Below are 17,345 nucleotides of genomic sequence, written 5' to 3' on the forward strand. Positions count from 1 at the left end.
TCATCCCCGGCCTGGAAGCCTTTCCCATCAAAATGCAGCTTGATTGGCTACCTGCAACCACAATGGGGTGCCCCGACTGGGCGGCTTCCTCTCATTATCCAGGGCATCAAAGAAGTCAGCAGGCTATGCCCACGCGACAGCAAGTCCCGACTCAAAGTCCCTTCGAGATGTCTGTCTGCACCTGTTGAAGTATGGCTGTTTCTGTTGCTCCCTACGTCTTCTGCAATGTGACGTCTCCACCTCTCCAACACACGCAAGCTGCATACAATGCACTTAGTTTTCTCTATGCGATTCCAGCTCCTCACATTTATCAGAGGGAAGAATGGCACCCGCCTCCTCTTCTGAACCCACCCCCTATGTATTTTCCTATATTGTCAATGGTCTTTATTCCATTTCAGCCCCAAAAGCTTTCTTGCCTCGCATTTGCTGATCTACCGTGCTGGGGAGTAAGGCACACAAGCGTCTCCCCAGTGTCCCAGCTACTATTACACCTGTGGGTCTCTCCACGCCAGACGACATGCTTGCCTCCATTTTGACGCGCTACCCTGGCGGCGAGTAAGGCACACATGTCTTTCCAGTGCCCCAGCTACTATTACACCTGTGGATCTCTCCAGACTAGCCATGACGCCATTCTTGCCCGTCCCTGAACAGCTTTATCGGTGCAGCGTGCCCATGTTTCTTCCGCACACCTGTAAATAACGCAGGAACGTACCCCTGCAGCATTAACATGTTACCAAGCAACACTCAGAAGTGTCTCCCTATTCCACCCCCTATACAATGCTTGCTTCACCTACCCTCATAATGGTAAAAGCTAATTCACCCAATACAATGATTACAGATGCCAGCTCAAGTTCCAAATAACTCTTCACCGTCTTGAAAGAGCTGGAAAACCCTGCACCTAAACCCCTCTAACATCCTCATCGACAAAGCTTGGTGCTCAACCATCCATACAGCCCTTTTGAACAAAATCGACAAACTAAAAATCATAATCAACATCAAGAAACAGCTCCTAGCTGAACCACCCGCCCTGACCCCCTTCGCTCCAACATCCCATTCCTCCCCAACCACCCCAGTTTTATTTTTTCCTTATTTCTGCAGAAGATATTGCCACCACCATCCAACACCTCAAACCTTTCAACTGCACAGAAATGGCAGGTTGGATCTAGTTGTTCGCGCTAGCCTTAAAAAATCATAAGTACATTTATCATATATATATAGTCAACAAAAAGAGGGTTTAATCTCATCTGTCGCACCCTCTAAAGTAGCCGCCTCGCTCATGTCCTTGGTACCAGGTGCACTATAGAACTGTGAAATAATGAGTTGTACATATAACTAAAATTGCCAATTAATGCTTTGTATTTCGCTGACAAAAGAAGATCCCCACGTGGAAGAAGATGGATGGTAGATGATGGGACCCATCGCCTGGCATCCCGTATGGAGCAGGCTATATGTGTAGAGCATGGGTGCACAACATACGGCCCGCGGGCCAGTTGCAGCCCGCCATGGCATTTTGTCCGGGCCGCGAGGCACAAAGACTTTCCTAATGGAGTGCGGCCCGCAAGCAGCATCGGCCACACTCCATTAGGAAAGTCTTTGAAACTCTTCTCTTCCGGGCCGGACAAAACACACGCCCTCATTGGCTCAGGGCACACGCACCACATAGCTCCTACGAGCCACGTAGTGCGTGTGTGCTGCACCAATGGAGGGCCAGCACTACGGCTGGCGTGGCCAGTAAGGCTTGATGCCGGAAGGCATTTCAGCCTTGCCACGCCCACGCCAGCCGTAGTGCCAGAGACCTCGTCAGTGTTCTAGCTAGCCTGCCTTCCAGCACGTCCAGTAAGTGGTCTGTTTGTGTTTGTGTGTCGGTTCTGTTCTGCTGTATGTTTGTGTTGAGATGCGGGGTGGGCGTCGGGTGTCCACGAATGTTTGTTTTTGTATGTTTGTGTTGTGTATGTTGAGATGCGGGGGTGGTGGGGTGTCGGGTGGACATGAATGTTTGATTTTGTATGTTTGTGCAGTGTTTGTTGAGATGTGGGGGTGGGGGTTCGGGTGTGCATGAATGTTTGTTTTGGAGTGCAAGTGCAGTGTATATTGAGATGCAGGGTCTGTATGGGTGCATGCTTGAGTGTGTGTGCTGAGTTGGGGTGGGGGTTCGGGTCTTTATGGGTGCATGCTTGAGTGTGTGTGCTGAGTTGGGGTGGGGGGGGTTCAGGTCTGTATGGCTGCATGCTTGAGTGTTTCTTTAGCTGGGGTGGGGGTTTGGGTCTGTATGGGTGCATGTTTGAGAGTTTGTGTGCCGAGTTGGGGGGTGGGGGGTGGTTCAGGTCTGTATGGGTGCATGCTTGAGTGTGTGCTGAGTTGGGGGTGGGGGGGTTCAGGTCTGTATGGGTGCATGCTTCTTGAGTGTTTGTTCGCTGAGTTGGGGGCTTGTGGGGTTCAGGTCTGTATGGGTATTGGTTGGGGGTGGGAGCCATGGAGCATAGTGTTTGGTTGGGGTGAGGGGCATAGGGTTAGCTTGAGGTGTGGGGGCCATGGGGCATAGTGTTTGGTTGGGGGTGGGAGCCATGGGACAGTGTTTGGTTGGGGGTGAGGGGGCCATGGGGCATAGTGTTTGGTTGGGGGTGAGGGACATGGGGCATAGTGTGTTTCCTTGAGGGGTGGGGGCCATGAGGCATTGTGTTTGGTTGGGGGGGGGGTCCATGGGACAGTGTTTGGTTGGGGGTGGGGGCCATGGGGCATAGTGATAGGTTGGGGGTGGGAGCCATGGGGCATAGTGTTTGGTTGGGGGTGAGGGGCATGGGGCATAGTATTTGCTTGAGGGGTGGGGCCATGGGGCATAGTGTTTGGTTGGGGTGAGGGGGCCATGGGGCATAGCATTTGGTTGGGGGTGGGAGCCATGGGGCATAGTGTTTGGTTTGGGGTGGGAGCCATGGGATCTAGTGTTTGGTTGGGGGTGGGGGCCATGGGACATAGTGTTTGGTTGGGGGTGAGGATGCCATGGGGCATAGTGTTTGGTTGGGGGTGAGGGGTCATGGGGCATAGTGTTTGGTTGGGGGTGGGAGCCATGGGACATAGTGTTTGGTTGGGGGTGAGGGACATGGGGCATAGTGTTTGGTTGGGGGGGTGGGAAGCATGGGACATAGTGTTTGGTTGGGGTGAGGGGGCCATGGGGCATAGTGTTTGGTTGGGAGTGAGGGGGCCATAGGGCATAGTGTTTGGTTGAGGGTCAGGGGGCCATAGGGCATAGTGTTTGGTTGGGGGTGAGGGACATGGGGCATAGTGTTGCACTCCAAGAGTGAACCCAATAATAAAGCTAAAACAGGCACAGTTAGGAGATGTACATCCTTTGCTTTTTGAGGAAACATGACTCAACGAAAGCCATACTCCTCTTGGGCAACCCAAACAGTAAACTATAGCAGTCCAAAATAACGGAATGTCCAATCAAGGGTCAATAAAATATATATATATAATTTGAATAAACAGACAATAACTATATAGAAATAAATTATAACAATGGAAAATGTGTATTACAAAAGAACAAGTTACTTCTTACCTTGTAACGTTCTTTCGACGTATTCCTCATCTTAGATATATCCTTCCAGCTCTGCTGGCCTCGGAAATTTTTTTTTTCTCCAGAGGGCGCTGCGCGTCGACGTCCTTCGACAGCCACCGTATCGACGCTCGACGTCATCCTGCCTATAAAGGCCGCGCGCAGCGTCCGTTGCTCAGTTCCGTTTTGTAGCCCACAGTATTACTGTCTGGACTAGACTAATCACCCTGAAGGAGCGTAAGCTGCAACAACAAGGGAAGTAGAACTGCGGGGATGGATGGGAGGGTCGATGAGGAATACGTCGGAGGAACATCCCGTCGAAAGAACGTTACAAGGTAAGAAGTAACTTGTTCTTCGAAGGGATTGTGTCCTCCGACGTATTCCTCATCTTAGATAGGCTCCCATAGCAGTATTCTATATTCGGAGGAGGGAGTACTGACTTCACGCTGTCTTCTATTGATGAATAGAATGCAGTACAGCCCTTCCAAACCTAGTCTCTTGACTAGAGGAGGAATCCAGATTGTAAAAACGTGTAAAGGTATGGACAGACGACCATGTAGCGGCCGCACATATATCTTTAATCGGCACGCCTCTTTTGAGGGCCGATGAAGCTGCAATACCTCTGGTCGAATGAGCCCTAAGGTTTTGAGGGGGCTCTTTCCCTGCCAGTTTATAACATTCCAGAATGGCTAGAATGATCCATCTGGAAATGGTCTGTTTAGTTATTGGTAACCCCAGCTTGTGACCTGCGTAACCTACAACAGCTGGTCTGCCTGTCTTATCTTGGCTAGTCTACTAATGTAAAAACTTAAAACCCTCCTAGGGTCTAGTCTGTGTAACCTCTCTTCCTCTTTCCCCGGGTGAGGAGGAGGATAGAAAGATGGTAGGGTAATCTTCTGAGAGATATGGAATTCAGAAACTACCTTTGGGAGGAAATTAGGCTTCACTTGCAGGACAACTTTGTCTTTGTGAAAGATTGTATGAGGGGGTTTACAAGAAAGAGCTTGTAATTCGCTCACCCTTCTAGCAGATGTAAGTGCTATAAATAAAACAGTCTTAAGGGTAAGGAATCTTAACGAACAAGAATGGAGAGGTTCGAAAGGTGCACCCATCAGGAAAGTTAGTACTAAGTTTAAATCCCATAGGGGAACTTGGAATGGTCTTGGGGGATAAACATTGGTTAACCCCTTTAGAAACTGTATTACCAAGGGTAATTTGAAATAGGATGGTTCCTCCGCAGTACGCTTAAAGATAGATAGCGCTGCAAGATAGCCCTTAATGGTGCCAACTTGAAGGCCTGAATTTGCCAAATATAGTAGGAAGGACAAAACCATTGGTGTACCACATGAAAATGGGTCGATATTCTGTTCTCTACACCAGCTGCAAAATCTGTTCCAACGGCAGCGGTATAAAGACTTTGTTGCTGGCCTCCTTGCCGAAAGCAACACCTCCATAACATCATCAGGGAGGTCCCAATCCTTGTACCTCAGCCGTTCAGAAGCCAAGCGTGAAGGTTGAGGGTTTTGATGTCTGGATGGAGAACCTGACCTCCCTTCTGTGAGAGTAGGTTCTCTCTGAGCGGAAGTCGAATTGGAGGGCAGATGGACAAGTCTAGAAGGTCCGGGTACCATGTTCTCCTGGCCCAATCCGGGGCAATTAGGATCATGGTTCGCCAGAATCTTCTCAACCTCCTGATCATTTGAGGAATGACAGGGACCGGTGGGAACGCGTACAGAAGCGGAAACTCCCAGTCCACTATGAACGCGTCTCCCAGAGCTCCTCTCGGAGGAAATTCCCTTGAGCAGAACAGGTCGCATTTCCTGTTTAGGCTGGTGGCGAACAGATCTACCTGAGGGGTTCCCCAAAGGGCGAAGATCTCTTGAAGGACTTCCTGAGCTAGCTCCCACTCGTGGGAGACTGTGTTCTGCCTGCTCAGAGCGTCCGCTATCAAGTTCTTCTCTCCGGCTAGGTGAACTGCCGATAGAGAGATTCCTTCTTGGATTGCCCAAAACCAGAGCTGCATCGCCTCTCTGCACAGGGGTAGTGATCCTACGCCTCCTCTTTTTTTGAGGTAGTGCATGGCCACCGTGTTGTCCGTCATTATCAGGACGTTCTTCCCTTGTACAGCTGGCAGGAAAGCCTTCAACGCAAGTCTGATGGCTCTCAGCTCTAACAGGTTGATGTGTAGTCTGGACTCCGATGGAGACCAACGACCGCTGATGGTCAAGTCGTTGGCGTGGGCTCCCCACCCCGTGAGTGAGGCATCCGTGACTACTGTTATCTCCGGCCAGGGTTGCCAAAACTGTTCTCCTTTCAGAATGTTCTCCTGACAGGCCCACCACTGAAGGTCTCGAGCCACCCTGCCGGGAACCTGAAGAAGATCTGTCATTCTCCCTGAGAATTGTGACCACTGAGTCCTCAGTGCCCACTGGAGGGATCTCATTCTCAGGCGAGCCTCTGGCACAAGGAAAATGCAGGATGCCATGAGGCCTAGCAACCTCAAAAAGTCGAAGGCTGGGAGACGTTGGGCATGTTGGAACTTGGTAACCATCTGTAGAATATCTTGAGCCCTCACCTCTGGTGGCAAGGCTTTTCCCAGGGAAGTATCCAGGATCGCTCCTATGAACTGGAGTCTCTGCGATGGTATCATTTGAGACTTCTTTAAATTGAGGGAGAAGCCCAGTTTGTGAAGGGAGTAGCACACGTGATTTAGCTGGATCTGAGCTTGCTCCGGAGAAACAGCCCTGATCAGCCAATCGTCCAGGTAGGGGTAGACGTGAATCCCTTCCCTCCTTAGACTTGCAGCCACTACCGACATTAACTTGGTGAAGACCCTCGGGCGGAGGTCAGCCCAAATGGCAGTACTCGAAATTGATAGTGAGAGTTGCCAATTGCGAACCTCAGGTATTTCCTGTGTTTGAGATGGATAGGCACATGGAAATAAGCGTCCTGAAGGTCCAGAGATACCAACCAGTCCTGAAACTGAAGGGCCTGGAGGATCTGAGAAAGAGTGACCATCTTGAATTTGTCTTTCCTGAGGAATTTGTTCAATTCTCGCAAGTCCAAGATGGGTCTCAGTCCTCCGTCTTTCTTCGGAATGAGAAAGTAAGGGGAATACCAGCCCTTGTTCCTCTCCGCTACAGGTACCGGTTCTATGGCACCTTTCTCTAGCAGGTCCAAAATTTCCTGCAAGAGGAGCGGATCTGGAGCTTTCTGAGAGCTGATCCCCGGTGGATGACTCTGAGGTATACGTAGGAAAGGCAGGCAGTAACCTTGGGTGACTGTTTCCAATGCCCAAGCATCTGACGTGATAGCCTGTCATACCGTCAGATGTTGAGTCAACTTGCCTCCTACAGGTGTCCTGTGAGGGGAGTCCTCAGAGTGGTTTTGGGGCGGCTGATGCAGATGGTAAAGAGGCACCTGCTGTTGCTGCGGCTTTAGAATATCTACCCCGTCCACCTCGGGTAGTTCTTCTTTGACCCCTTCTTCCTCTACCTCTTCCGAATGCGGAGTAGAAGCGAAAGGACTTGCCCCTCGCAGAGGTTCCCGTGGGACGAAAAGGAGTCTGACGGATTGCAGCTCCTAGGGATTTTGCTGCTGCTTTTGAAGTTTGCAGTTTCTCTAAACTGTCATCCGCCTTTTTCCCGAACAAAGAAGAGCCATCAAATGGCATGTTCAAGAGCCTGGCTTGCACATCTGGGGCAAAACCCGACTTTCTCAACCAAGCGAACCTCCTGGTTGATGTACTTGCCGCCATTGCTCTGCTGAGACTGTCAGCCGAATCAATGCCCGTCTGGAGGGATTCGCACATAGCGTCTTTACCGTCCTGTATAATATTCAGGAACGCATCCCTTTCTTCTCCCTCCGGGATGCAGTTAGCCGCTGTAGAAGCACACTCCCAAAGTGTATGGCTGAACCTAGCAAGGGTGCAAGTAGCATTAACAGACTTTAACGCCATGCTACATGCTGAAAAGACTTTCTTTGCCATAGCATCATATTTATCGTCCCTGTCCTGTGGGACTGTAGGATAAGCCATCTTGACATCGGTAGAGGATGCTGCTTGTACCACCAGACTTTCTGGGGATGGATGTTTAGACAAGAACTCTGGGTCTGTGGAAGATACCCTGTACTTTGCAGACAGTTTTTTATTTACTGCTGGTATTACATCTGGGGTTTCCCAGTTTGTCATGATCTTTCTCTGAAGAGCTTTATGAAAGGGCACCACTGGATCCTCTTGTGGGCCTTTGTCAAGAATATCCGTGAGGTCATCTTGCTGGAAAGATTGTGAAGGTGTAGACCACCCCATGAACTATGTAATCCTGGCCATTAAGGCTCTGTAGGGGGTTTCAGCATGCTCCCCCGGGTCTGGCTTAGCAAAATCCACCTCAGGGGAAGTGTCTAACCCACTTGCCTCATGTAAAGAATCATGAAGATCCTTTAATCTGCGCTCTTCAGAGGAAAATTCCTCTCTAACTGGGGTTACAGGTCCCTGTAACTCAAATGTGTCTTGTTCAGACAAATCACCCTCTTCTAAAATTGAGGATTTAGTTCTCAATTGTTCTGAACTCATAAAGGGAGTAAATCCCATTTCCAAGGCAGAGGGTGCCGAACTTGTCATTATTGGCCTCGAGAATGTCGATGTCGTCGACGCCGACGTCGAAGGCTTCGAGCGTGGCGTCGAAAACAGAGGTGGAGGCCTCGAGGACCTCGACAGAATTGGAATTCTACTCGACAATATCGACGCCATCGACGTCGAGGGCCTGGGGATCGTCACTGGATGTGTGGTCACCGTGACTTTTCTCGGCGTCGACGCCGGTGTCGATGCCGGCTTCGAGTCGACAGACCCGTGTGTCGAAGGTCCCTTCGACAACGGCGTCGAAGACATCGACCTCGACGGAACCTTCGTCGACGGAACCTTCGAGGAAGGTTTGGAGGTCATAGTCCTACTCGAGGGTTCGAGACGCGCTCGAGAGGTTTCTTTCGCCGGGTACTGCGACTCGCGGCGTTTTTGACCTTCGGGTCTTTCGACCAGAGCATCGCTCTCAGCAGTCTTCGAGGGGGTCGAGGCCGCTTTCTCGAAGACGCTCATCATATTTTTCCTGAATTCCTCCCATTCAGCCCGGGAACTATGTTTCGTGGGGCAAGGGATTCTTTTTGGCGAAACAGAGGAAGAGGAAGACAGAGAAGGGGATCTTCGACGTCTCCTCTTCGAGTGCTTCGATCTCGAGGAGTGATGAGACCCACTCCGAGACCTGGAGCGTGAATGGTGACGAGGAGACGAATGTCTCGACTTTGTCGACGAAGAAGCAGCTTTAAAAGTCTTACCTTTCTCCAGCTTCCCCCTACGCTCCTTCAGGGCCTTAGCTGTCATGGACATACAGTCCTCGCACTCCGAACAATGGTGTTCGGCTCCCAAGCACCACAGACAATTTCTGTGAGGGTCGGTCAACGACATCTTTTTCCCCACAATCTCGACATTTTTTGAAGCCGGATCGAGGAGTTGTCGGTTCCGACGAGTAAGCCATTGAGTACGGATCGAATAACTCGAGGTAAATAGGTATTATCTGACTAAGAACTGAGCAACGGTATTCCGAGGCACCGAGTAGCTCCGGAAAAACGGAACTGAGCAACGGACGCTGCGCGCGGCCTTCATAGGCAGGATGACGTCGAGCGTCGATACGGCGGCTGTCGAAGGACATCGACTCGAGGGACGTCGACGCGCAGCGCCCTCTGGAGAAAAAAAAAATTTCCGAGGCCAGCAGAGCTGGAAGGATATATCTTAGATGAGGAATACGTCGGAGGACACAATCCCTTCGAATGTAAGTTTGAAATACAAATAAAAATCGTTACCCCTCAAAAACATTTTCTTTTTCCATGCGTTTAATACAAATTGGGGGTTGAAAAAGCCTCCTGTCACGCCCCGCCTACCACCCCCGCCCACATTTACTTTTTGGCCCACCATAGCCATCATATAAGGTACTTTCGGCCCCCTGTCCAAATCAGTTGTGCACCCCTGGTGTAGAGGGTCGCATCAACCAGCCACCTGGATGTGCAACCTATGTGATGTACGTCATTAGTGGTGCATTGCAACCTCAAAATCTACTGCTTATGCTTTTTTCGTCAGTGCGCTCCGCGGCAGCAGAGTCCTTTGTTGGCACGTACTTGTATTTTTTTTAGATACCTTGTTCTCTGTACAAGAGGCGTGCTGGCCATTTCTCCCTAATAGGTTGTATTTGTTCTGGTGTGAGCGTTGAGGGGTTACTCTACAGCAGGGAATTCATTTCTCCTCCAAACTGCTTAATTCTTGCACGTTCTATCATTGGCAGTAAGCTCGATTACCTCAATGTGCTATTCTCAGGTACATCTTCCAAGAACCTTACAAAACTACAACTTCTCCGAAATAAGGCCCCAAGGACAGCCCTGCGAATAAAACATTCCAACCACATTTCAGCAGCAAGAAGGGAGGTGCATTGGCTTCCAATAAAAGCACAAATTGAAATCAAAACATGGGCCATCGCTCACCGGTGTTTGCACCAAAATGCCCCCTCTTAACTCATCCCCCCGATTTCAGCGAAGTCAGTGACTATCTCTCCGATCCTCCTCCAGCCACACTCTGCTTACTCCCAGATTCAATCTAAAGCGAGGGGGAAGGGGGAGAGGGGCTCTCGTTTTTCTGTCACAGCTCCCGCCCTTTGGAACACCCTCCCAGTTCACATCCGAAATGAACCATCATAACATGCCCTCAAAAAAACGCTTAAAAACCTGGTTATTCAACAAATATGTAGAACATGTTTATTTACTATGTACAATGCCTTTGCTATCTCCTTACTCACTGACAAGGTACAAGCGCCATGATACCTCCGGGTCTGGGCGCTACATACATTTAATTAATAAATAGATAGTGAGGTAAGGGAGTGATCCGAGTGAAGAGAGTTGCATTAGAGGTGTTGGGCAGGAGAGAAGATATGAAGGCTGAAGGCACCCATGAGTACAAAGGGAACTTTGATGGGGATGGGGTCAAGAAACAGGTCCAGGTCTGAGAAGGAGGGTGTTAGCGGGCATGTAGATCAGTAGAACGAGCAAGGTAAAAATGTATTTGAATGAAACATACAAAGTCAGTGCGAAGAAGTGGGGCACACGGGTAAGGCTTTGTTAACAATGGGGCCAATGCTGCCTTCCTCTTGACACGGCAGGAGGAGTGAGAAAAAGCAGAGCCAATGTGTAGGGCAGTAGCAGTAGCAGAGTGCAGAGGGTGATCCAGATTGCGTGATACACAACTGCTAGAGGGAGTTCATGAAAAGTGCTCTGTGCTGATGGAAGCTTTGGCAGACTGATTGGTCATTCCAGATGCCGCGCATGTGGCGTTTTGTGGGAGGGGCGCCAATGAAGAACCAAGTAGGAAGCGGTGAACGATAGAAGGTAGGTTATGACGGGAATGGGCAGGCAGGTAGAGTGCTCAAGGAGTGAGAAGTAGCAGAGGGAGAGAGAGGAGTACATTGTGTTATGTGAGAGGAAGGGGCAGAAGGTATGTTGCAAGAAGGGGGAAAGCCAGGATTTGGAGAGGTTGGTAAGGAAGAGTATGGGGAGGAGAATACCCAGGGAAGAGCAACACAGTAACTTTAGTATTCAAAATACTAATATAGAATGATTAGAATACACAGGGCTATAGACAGCCAAAAATCTAAAATCTAGTATTCAGATTCAATTAGGATGCACAGGGCTATAAGTGAGCAAAATACAGAATGCAGATTCTTTTACGATGCACCGGGCTATAGACGACCAATATGAAAATACATTATATATGCTCACTTAGTCGAAAGGCCATCGGCAACCAAAATACAGTATACAGATTTGATTTGGCTAGGCAGCGACATAGGCACCCAGGATGAAATGGAAGCTAGGTGGTGTGTGGAAACTAACATTCTGTTAATTGGAAGGAGACGAGAGGGCGGGTGGAGCCCTAGAGCCTAGCGGTCCTTAACATGGTCAAACAGGTATTGCCCTTAGAAATGTCTGAATTTGACTAGGCCACCAGGCATAGGGACACCTATGAAAGGGTATACAACAGGGGTCACATGGGTCCTCTGGTCCAATCATGCCCTTGCCCCCCTTCAAGATGCTTGTTCAGAGGACACAGTCGGGCAACAGATGGAGATCCCATAGATCTAAGTTTCCGATGGGGCTCGAGCTCCAAGTGGAGCAAGTGCTCTCTGCAAGGATCTCCTGAAGGTGAAAGCCGTGCATTTATTTAACTTAAGAATGTGACCGAGGCATTCAGGTTCAGGATAATGCGGCTGGGGCCCGGCTGGGAAGAGTATGTGTTCTGGGTTTGCAGGTAATGTAGAGCTTGAGGTTTCACTACTTCATAACACAATACAGTCGGGGACTTGGTGGGATCACTTCTGGAAATAATTCGGCAGGCCTGCAAATGTTGTCGGACATCAGCAGAATTAGAGAAAGGGCCGTTTGTTGGGCTGTAAGGTTGCAAAAAAAAGATTGATGCATGAGGTCATTAAAGCAACATTCTAATATGAAACTGTCCTGCTGCCCATATGGCGACATCACAAATGGTTAGCAGGTATCGGTTGCCGAAGACTGGTAACTGAATTAAGCCTGTAGGTGACAGATTTCCATATGTTTCCTTGATTACTTGCAGGGGAACATTGCTTTGTAGGAGTACTCTGTCTTGGAAGTGATAACAATCTCTGCAGAGTCTTGTCGCACAAATACACTGGTATTGGCCTTGGAAGTGGTGGAGTCTTCCTGGAGGCTGTAGCACTATCCTGCTTTGGCTCCAGTGGTTGTGGGATAGCCTCTCTGGGATCCAACACTGAAGAAAAGACAGCACATTAGAGTATGGCATGGCGAAGCATCTTGACATCGAGAAAGATCTCAACAAGCAAGTTTCCGGCAAGGATGTCTATCACAAATAGCCATCTCGATGATGTTACCACAAATCTTCAGGAGCGGTAGGTGCTATTGGAATCATCGACATGGCTGTGGCACCAAAACTAGCAAGGAAAGCATCTATAGAGACATCCTGAACTTTGCTCACAGCCTTGCGCCCTCGCTGTTCATTAGGCTTCAGTAGGACATATGTCACATGCAGCAAGTCTCCATGATTTGAGTCTAGAAGATTGTTGCTCTGACCTAGGCAGGGCAGGAGCCCATCCCTCAATCCCATCAGCGGTGTCAGGAAAAGCGTGCTGCACCCCCATGCATTCGCGCTTATTTGGGGTAAGCACGTGGCATTTACTATTTTAAGGCATGATAAGCATCTCCTCTGCTGATTTCTAGAGTACAAATTTCGTTTTTATTGCCTGATCCTCCACGCGCTGTGGAACCGCTTCTACAACTATCCCTGGTGATCGTGAAACAGTTGGAGAAGGCTGTTCGAAGTTGGCCGCCATCTATTTGTTTGCTTGTTGCTAGGCAACAGCCACAGCCAAGCGCTCCCATATGCTACATCCATCCCCTTTACCCGTCCGACATCACCAGAAGGCAACAGCCGGACCCACTGCAGTCCGCTTTTGCAATCTAGTAACTGTACTTTTGCATTAGTACAATATCTATAGCTCTGCAGCATTTTTTGCACAAATAGTTGCAGCCTCGCGAAATGCCTCGCTTTGATGTCCTATGCTCTGCTAGACTGTAAATTGCCATGTCTACACAAATAGTTGCAGCTTTGTGAAATACCTCGCCTTAATGTCTCTTTTCTGGACCTGCTCACATTAGTATTGCTGCATAACCTACTTGTTACCCCCTATGAATTGCTCCTGTGATAATAGCAACTGCTAGCTCCATTGCTATGTCAGGTCTCATACTGGTGTTGATGTTACCAGTGCAGCAAGTGCTAGCCCAATCTGATAGTCGTCTGGAGAAACTTTCACACTCTAGTTCCTTCATGGAAATTTCCACCTTAAACAATATGCCTTGCACTGCAGGCACCTACATCCAGTTAGGGAAGGGCCTAGCCCGCTTACGGTGAGGCCGTCACCATCCCATGTCGCACCCCCTTCCTTGACACAACCGCGCCCTTCCCTGATCTCTCCCCCTTACTTAATTACTCCCCTCCCGCCCAGGACAAGATGAGGCCATACCCCTACACTAATGCCTGCCACCTAACCACACTTCCACCGGACAGACCCACAAGAACATACCGTCTATCTGCGCAGATAGCCCAGAGACACTCCCATGCCACAGCCCCCCCACTGCCTGCCCTCTCCTTTCAGAAACCCTTGTCACATAATTCACAAACTACCACCCCATCACTGCCTTCACGTCCCATTGTTGGACTCACTAGAAGAGTTGGACTATCTTCTCGCTCCTAGCTATGCCACACCCAACAGCATAACAAGCCACAAATGCCAGTCATTCATAACTTACGAAAACCTAAGGCAACTAAAGTCACATATGCCAGACGATAGCCCAAAATGCCTCACAAATGCTTACCCACTTACCAAGATCCTATCCAACGGCAATGAGACTATACATCTAAAAGGTGCTCTCATCAATGCCAGATCCATCACTGCTCATGCCCTGGATATTGCAGACGTCATCAAAACCAATGACCTAGACTTCTTAGCAGTTACAGAAACGTGGCTCCACATAGCTTCAGGCCCTCATCTTTCCATAGCCAACCCAGAGGGTTACTCTATCTTTAGGGAGGATAGAATAATAACAAAAGGAGGCATAGTTGCCTCATTAGCCAAGAAAGCCTTGAACATAAGAACTTCTATTGAACCACCCCTTCACCGCAGGTGAAGTTATCACACTAAAAATCTCTTACTCATACCAAAACAGAACTCCCTGCAGGAGAATGCCAGGGGGTGCTGTTACGTGTCACATGAAGCAAGGCCACAAAAGTGGGCTAACATACGAGAATGCCCTTAAATACAGCTTCCTAACCAATGGCAACCTTTAAAGTGCTGTTTTGGCGCTAAATTCAGTCATTTTACCAGTGAATTATTGAAAGGGAAAGTGTGCCGAAATCGTACATTCTCCAGGCAGTCAGAGGAATCCAGGCCTCACTGACAGCTACATAAGAAAATTAGCTGTCAAACCCAGTTTAAATGGGTTTATTTTTCCTGAAGATATTGCAAAATTCGCCTATTTAAAGCATGTTTGTGAAGGGCTTAATTCTTTTAAATGTCCAAATCCCTTATAAACTGTGCTTATTTTTATGTGTTAAATGAAGACAGCTGTGGACATTACCTGTCATAGATATGGAATATGTTGTCGGACCATCCCATCGAAAGAACGTCACCAGGTAAGAAAGTAACTTGTTCTTCGAGGGGATTGGGTCCTCCGACGTATTCCATATCTATGACAGACTCCCAAAACAGTACCAAGCAAGGAGGTGGGAAAGAATTTAGAATACAAATTTAGCATGCCCAATCAAATAGCGGAATAGATAACTGCCTTGCCAAAGGCCAGATCTTGCCCCCTGATGGAATCGAGGGAATAGTGACGTACAAAAGTATGTACTGAAGCCCAGGTGGCTGCATCACAGATGTGATGAATAGGAACTCCACTCTGCAGGGCAGTAGACGCAGCCACTCCTCTGGTATAATGGGCCCGCAAGCCAGCCGGCTAAAATAATCCAAAGAGGCAAAGTCTGTTTCGTCACAGCTTGTCCCAAACGCTTTCCAGCTTAACCAATGAAAAGTTGATCGTCCACTCTGACCCGGGACACGCGCGAGATATAAAAGCTCAACGCTCTCCTAGGATCAAGCCTATGGAGCCTCTCCTCTTCCTTACCAGGATGTGGAGGAGGATAGAACGCCGGAAGAACAACCTTCTGGCTCAAATGAAATTCCGAAACCACCTTCGGAAGAAAAGAAGGACAACCCTGTCCTTGTGAAATACAGTGAAGGATGGCTTTACTGAAAATGCCTATAACTCACTCACTCTGCGAGCGGAAGTAACCGCAACTAAAAACACAGCTTTCAGAGTTAACAGCCTCAAAGGGCAATAATGTAAAGGCTCAAACGGAGCACCCATAAGGAACTTAAGAACAAGGTTCAAATCCCAACCTGGCACCAAAAACGGTGACGAGAGAACACATTAGTGAGCCCTTTCAAAAACTGCGAAATTAAAGGAATCTTAAAATAGGAACACTCTTCAGACGAGCGCTTAAATATGGACAGCGCCGCCAGGTAACCTTTAATGGTCCCCACTTGCAAGCCCCTGTGGGCCAAAGAAAGCAAAAAAGAAAACCATGGGAATGTTGCATTCAAAAGGATCCACATTCTGAACTCTGCACCAGTCGCAGAACTTTCTCCAATGGCAACGGTACAGAGACATAGTTGCCGGCCGCCTGGCCGAGAGCAACACCTCCATCACGTCTTCAGGGAGGTCCCAATCCTTATAACTCAACCTTTCAGAAGCCAAGCGTGAAGATTGAGGGATCTGACCTCTGGATGGAGAACCTGACCCCCCTCCTGTGAGAGCCGATCGTCTCGGTAGGGAAGACGACGAGGAGGGCAGATGGACAAGTCTAGAAGGTCCGGGTACCACGTCCTCCGGGCCCACGCCAGAGCAATGAGGATCATCCGGGAACCGAACCTCAGTAACCTCCGCAACACTTGCGGGATGACGGGGCCTGGAGGAAACGCGTACAGCAGTGGGAATGACCACACCACCACGAACGCGTCTCCTAAGGCTCCTTTTGAGGAAATTCCCACGAGCAGAACCTCTCGCACTTCCGGTTGACACTGGAGACGAAGAGATCCACTTGAGGGGTCCCCCAAAGGGCAAGGATCTCCAGGAGAATCTCCTGAGCCAGCTCCCACTTGTGAGAGATCGTGCTCTGCCTGCTCAGAGCGTCCACCGTCTCGTTGTCGTCTCCGGCCAGATGAACTGCCGAGATCGAAACTTCCTGCTGGATGGCCCAGAACTCGAGCTGCATCGCCTCCCTGCGCAGCGGAAGTGACCCTGCCCCCCCTTTTTGTTGAGGTAGTGCATGGCCACCGTGTTGTCTGTCAGAATCAGGACACTCGTCCCGCGCACAGTCGGCAGAAAAGCCTTCAGGGAGAGCCTGACGGCCCTCAGCTCCAACAGATTGATATGGAGTCTGGACTCCGACGGAGACCAACTACCGCTGACTGTCAGCCCGTTGGCATGAGCTCCCCATCCCGTGAGGGATGCGTCCGTCACGATCGTCACCTCCGGCCAGGGCAGCCAAAATGGGGCACCCTTCATCAGATTGCCCTCGACGGCCCACCACAGAAGGTCCCGGGCTACCGAGGGCGGCACCTGAACAGGGTCCGACAGCCTGCCGGAGGACTGAGACCACTGGAGCTTGACTGCCCACTGCAAAGATCTCATCCGCAGACGAGCCTCTGGCACCAGAAGAATGCAGGATGACATGAGGCCGAGCAGTCTCAAGAACTCGGACGCTGGGAGAGTCTGGGCAAACTGAAACTTGTGCACCATCTGCTGAATGTGAAGAGCCCTCACCTGAGCAGGAAAACACTGCCCCAGGGACGTGTCGAGCACTGCTTCGATGTACTGGAGCCGCTGCGTTGGTGTCAAATGGGACTTCTTTAAACTGAGGGAGAAGCCCAGCCTGTGAAGGGAGTGGCAGGTGACGGACAGATGATCCCGGACTTGCTCGGGAGAGCTCCCCCTGATCAACCAATCGTCCAGGTAAGGGTAGACGTGAATCCCCCCTTTCCTGAGATGCGCTGCCACCACCACCATGAGATTGGTGAAAACCCTCGGGGCGGAGGTCAATCCGAATGGCAGGACCCGAAACAAAGTGTGAGTCGCCAACCGCGAACCTCGGGTACTT

At 49.8% G+C, this 17,345-nt stretch overlaps 1 protein-coding gene across 18 annotated transcripts in view; it reads right to left on the reverse strand.

Moving 5' to 3' along the window:
• The window catches only part of PTK2 (protein tyrosine kinase 2), a 1,463,565-nt gene that overhangs the window by 804,411 nt on the left and 641,809 nt on the right, over positions 1-17,345 (reverse strand). The gene's annotated exons all lie outside the window — the stretch shown is intronic.

Source organism: Ambystoma mexicanum, chromosome 5q (genome assembly GCF_040938575.1).
Source record: "Ambystoma mexicanum isolate Mex_15411 chromosome 5q, UKY_AmexF1_1, whole genome shotgun sequence".
Classification (NCBI taxonomy): Eukaryota; Metazoa; Chordata; class Amphibia; order Caudata; family Ambystomatidae; genus Ambystoma; species Ambystoma mexicanum.